At 35.6% G+C, this 5,321-nt stretch overlaps 1 long non-coding RNA gene across 6 annotated transcripts; it reads left to right on the top strand.

Annotated features, from left to right (window-relative positions):
* Positions 1 to 378: 378 nt before the first annotated feature.
* LOC112727132 (uncharacterized) lies at positions 379 to 4,605 on the top strand. Of its 6 annotated transcripts, none has more exons than XR_003812628.2 (10): positions 379 to 950; positions 1,099 to 1,661; positions 1,881 to 2,136; positions 2,243 to 2,504; positions 2,809 to 2,927; positions 3,044 to 3,088; positions 3,729 to 3,774; positions 3,887 to 3,957; positions 4,164 to 4,200; positions 4,314 to 4,605. It is a non-coding gene; the product is annotated as an uncharacterized lncRNA (long non-coding RNA). The 6 variants fall into 6 exon arrangements; XR_011868406.1 differs by having other exon boundaries at positions 506 to 950; positions 1,024 to 1,661; XR_003812624.2 differs by lacking the exon at positions 3,729 to 3,774.
* Positions 4,606 to 5,321: the final 716 nt, after the last annotated feature.

Here is a 5,321-nt window from a genome sequence, read left to right as displayed (position 1 = left end):
CACTCAAGTGTTTAAGGTTCGATTCTCTCAATTCTCTACTAACCTTGCTTTCTAAGGCTTGCTCTTCATCTAACAATCAACAAAAATTTAATGCATAAACACTACAAGAAAAATACCCATTCAGCCACACTTCTTTTAAGCTACATTTGAAAAGTGTAGCCTATTCATAGAATAGGCTATGCTTTTTTCCGTGTTGCCTTTTTATATGAGAAAAGGATACACAATTGTGGCATCATTTAAAAAGTATAGCCTTAAGTATTTTAGAAATCACTTATAAAGCGTAGCCGTAGCTTGATATCTATAGGTTCACTTTTTGTATCAAAGAGGACGCTTTTAGAGAGTAGCCTATTTATTAAGTTTTGGGTGCATTTTAAAAGTGATGCCTAATGTATAAGACCAAATCCTAACACTTCGTGAAATTTTTATTCCTCTTTCAATTCCCTCCAAAAGCAGACACGCACACAGCACCTTCAATTGGAGGAACCCTCACCTTCGCCAATCCTTTGGCACACAATTCTCACCTTCGCCATTCTCACCTTTAACACACATCACCTACGACACTCATCACCTTCGCCTTCTCACCGTCGCTATTGACCGTCGCCACCCAGTCACCACTCACCACATGGCTACGCTACTCACCAGTCACCAGCTCACCACTCACAAGCTCACACTCTCATCCTCACTCACACACACACAAAAGAGGGAAAAATCAGAAAAAGAGAGAACGGGAAGAAGAAGAGAAGAAGAGAGGAGAGGGGAAGGAAGGAGAGGACGACACCGGCTAGGGCTCTGCCGTGCGGACCATCGTCGTTGCGTGCGCTGACCGTCGCCTCGCATCGCCTTCTCGTGCACTCACTGTCACCGCTCAGCATCATCGTCGCATGTGCTCACTGTCGTCGCTCAGCATCGTCGTCGTCGCTCAGCATCGTCATCGCCGCTCACCTGAGAAGGTATGTATCGATTTTCAGTTTGTTCTGTGAAATTTGGGAGGTTTTGGGTTCCAATTTTAGGGTTTTTAATTAGGGGTTGTAGCTTCTGGATATGACACTGATAGGAATTGGGGGTTTTACTGCATGAATGGTTTTGGCTTCCTGGTAGCCGAGAAGCATGTAGAGTAGAGCACTTGACTCCTCAGCTGATGAAGAGTCCTTGATCAAATTCTTGATCTCCTTCACAACATCCAAGTAATCTGAATCCGATAACCACAATTCATTAGTGGAAATTCTTCAGCTTTATCACAACAACAACACAAATTCAGCATTTTCTATATTGGGAGAGAATCACACAGAACAGAGGAATCGACGCAGAGCACCTGAAAAGAAAATAGGAGAAGTGCATGTAGAACGTGTGGTTGAGACAGCATACTTGTGCTCTCCATAGGAGGAAGGGTAAGAGAAGAGAGGATCCTGAATTGGATCCAAAGGGGAAGATCTGAATAAGCATTTGGATTGAGAGAGAATGGTGTAGAGAGCGAGGAAAAGAGTTGTGAAGAGGTATAACAGAGAAAAACAGAGGAGCTTGGATTGGAAGATTAGAGGTTTGGTAGTGGTAAAGCCATTTTTGATGTGTTTGATGTGAGAATGCAGACAATAACTTGTGTCTTTGCTAGCTGCAAGCCTTCCATGCAATGCTACTTTCTTCTTGACCTATGTGGCTCTCAAGTAAGATAATATTTCATGTTTCATTTATTTATTTACTATTGTTCTTCTGGCAATGCTGATTGAGTCTGTTTGCTATATATGCTAAAGGGTGCATTAATGCAAACTTGATTTACAAATGGTGTTTCCATGATCTTGTTAGTTATCATCTTCTTATGAAGTTGGGTTGTGCATATGATTTAATGTTCAACCAAATTAAATGACTTCTATTCTGTTTGTCAGATTTTTTGTTGGCTATGGTCTTGAGCTGTCCGGGTTAGTTCCTCTTATTTTATTCCATTTGAAGAAAAAGTATCTTTGCAAGACTGATGCGGAGGTGAAAGAGGCTTGGGCTCCTGGAGATCTTGGTTATGGGACTAGAGTTCTTGGTGACATGCTCATCGTCACAATCGTTTTCTGCTATTCTGTGATTGCTCCTCTGATAGTCCCATTTGGTGCTCTGTATTTTGGCCTCGGATGGCTTATACTAAGAAATCAGGTGAAGTTCTCATGATTCTATTTACCCAACCAGGATATTAATTGATCCGTGTCATTTTAATAGCTTGAAATCTCATGAATGAGTAGTGTTTTTTTGTTATCAACAGGCTCTAAAAGTGTATGTTCCATCGTATGAAAGCTATGGAAGGATGTGGCCGCACATACACAACCGCATACTAGCATCTTTGATTCTATACCAAGTTACCATGCTTGGTTACTTTGGGGTGCAGAAGTTCTACTACGCACCGTTCTTTATACCTCTTTCATTACTGTTAATACTCTTTGGATTTGTATGCACAAAGAAATTCTATCCAGCTTTTGAGTGGCCAACGCTTGAGGTGACAGACAGTAAATTCCATGTGTTTTGATGTGAGAATGCAGACAGTAATTTGGGCTTTACTGATATTTGATTAATAGTATCATAACAAGTTGGGGTTGGGGTTGGGGTTGAGTTCCCATTAGATATAAGTTATATAACTCTGCCATGTGAAGTGCTACTTCATAAATCCTAATCATTCTTAAGCTTATTATGCTGCATTTGGTTTAAATTCATACCTAATTTAGATCCATTCACTATTGAAAGTCTTACATTTATCTTCCTTTTAAATAAATAAAAAAGGTAGATAGATCATGCACTTTGGATTCATTGGTTAACTTTGCCTTGCCCTTCCAGTGAAAGACTTTCCAGGAATTAAGATTGCGGAGGAGTCGGAATGGAAGAATAGCATTCAGGGCTCAACAGGGGTGGTTAACTTGGCTGGAATATCCATAAGTACCAGATGGTCTTCGGAGGTTATTGCCTTGTTCCTATCACTGTCATTATTGGATTGTATTGACTTAAAGATTCATAGAGTTTTGGTTATTAAGAGATAATAGACATCTTTCCAACGCTCGTTTTAATTCTGCAGATAAAAACAGAAATCAAGCAGAGCAGGATTAAAGTAACATCAAAAGTAAGCATATGATTCCTGATGGTACAAATTGAAAATGAACCTTTTTATATGTATATTTTTCTTGACAAATATATGTGCATCAAGTTAAGCAAGTTTTACTTACAAGAAATTGCTTATTCTTCCTCTGACCTATCCATTTAATAGCTTAAAAATCTGGATTCAGCAGAAGTATGGAAGCAGTGTAGGAGTGCCTTTTCTATATATTAGCACAGGTTATTGTACATTAGGGAGATAATATTAAAAGTTTTAGGTTTGTGCATCAATTCTTGAGTTTACTTTACTAAAAGCACTAAACTTTATTATTTATTAATTATAAACAGAGATTATTGAAGGAGGTTCACATTATTATTAAACCAATTATCCCGAGAGACTCGTTAGCTATTAGTCTATTCTGGTGTTATGTAAAAGTTTCTTTTGAAAGCAAAACAGTTCTGCTTCTGCATTATTACTATGAAGTCTGTAGTATTTTTAAATTTAACTAAATGAACTAAATAGTAAATAATGCCTATGCTTGTTATTTGATTTGTAGGAAGGCTGAGAGGGGTTAGTATTTTATGATTGCTGTTAGCTTGCTACATCATTGTCTAGAAACAGATTTGTGTTTTAAGTATATTTTCTCATATATTGTATTTTACTTCAGAAGATATAGTTGTGGTTTGGCAAAAATCACGAGTGGTTAGAAAATTGTAAGTGTTTCGAATTTCGATCATATATAGTTTGCCACATAATTAAAAAGATCCATTCCCGAATAAATAATACTTTGATATAATTAAGTTATTTTTCTTTTTTTTTGTACAGGTTTTCCTGGATTCATTTGGATGACATTGTTAATTTAATATATGAAGCACTGATAAATCCCTCCTATAAAGGTGAACTCTTAACTCTCATATCTCCAAAGCGAAATTTATTGAAATTTTGAAAAACAAAAAATTAGTGGATATAGAACATTGGCTAGCATAGATAGTTTGGATAGTGCAATTCTCGATTCTGACTTGTGTGATTTGATTACCATGTTCATATATATTTTTGCTGACTTGTGTGATTTGATTACCATGTTCATATATATCTTTGCAAGTGTGGCCAGCATTTAGTAAAGAATAAAGAAGGCAGAGGTGAATTAATGATATCAGTCATTGATAGTTTTGAGTTTGATTTTATAATTTTTATAATTGCAAATGTCATTATGAATATTTTTTAATAATTATTTTTCTATATAATTATGCAGGATAATGTTGAGGATGATAATGAAGATTAAGCTGATTATTATTGTGGTTTATTGGCTATAAGATAGAGTAGTGTTGAAAATGGATACATGTATGGTTGACTACTAATGCCTTTTATTAGAAGATGCTTATGTAGGATATGTTTCTCGTAGAGTATTACTAGTAAATTCTAAGTAGCATCATGGTTATTTTGATATGGCTATGCTTACTTTAGTGTGAGATGTATGAATACTCACAATTAACTTCATTCTAGTACTTTTGGATCATTATTATAAATATATTTTGGTTAGATAATTTTTATTATTTAAAAAAATTATTTAATATAATTATGTATTTATTTTTATTTTATAATATTTAACTCATTTAATTAAAATTGCATAATTATTATACATATAATTATATTACTAAATATTATGTTGTATTAATAATTATTAGAATATATATATATATATATATATATATATATAGAAAATAAAAAAAACAATAAGAGACCTAAGACTACACTTATATACAGTAGCTATAGAATACAAAAAAAAAAGAGAAACCTAAGGCTACACTTATAAACAGTAGCCATGGTATACAAAGTGGCTACGCTTCAAAGGTGATGCAGTAGCATTGAAAAGCGTAGCCTATTCTAGTAAAAATGGAAGCTGAAAAGCGTAGTCTTTGGTCATAAACAGCATCACTTGAAAAGCGCACCCTATTCCCAAACGCCAAAAGTGTAGCCCTTGGTGCAGAAAAGCGTAGCCTTTGAGAATAGGCAACGGCCGAATAGGAATCACCCCAAAAAGCGTAGCCGTAGCCCAGAAAGCGTAGCCATAGCCTAAGGCATAATTTTTTTTCACTTTTGGCTACACTTTTCAAATGTACCTGAATGGGTGTTTTTCTTGTAGTGAAATACACATATCAAGAGGTCTTTTAAGGGTTGTAATGGGGTTAGAGTCAAGGTAGGATTGTATTTGGCCAAGTGGACTAAAATCTAAATCCTTAATTAACTTAAACTTTCCACC

Source organism: Arachis hypogaea, chromosome 12 (assembly GCF_003086295.3).
Source record: "Arachis hypogaea cultivar Tifrunner chromosome 12, arahy.Tifrunner.gnm2.J5K5, whole genome shotgun sequence".
NCBI classification, from domain to species: Eukaryota; Viridiplantae; Streptophyta; class Magnoliopsida; order Fabales; family Fabaceae; genus Arachis; species Arachis hypogaea.
This window is presented reverse-complemented; position numbering and strand designations above follow the sequence as displayed.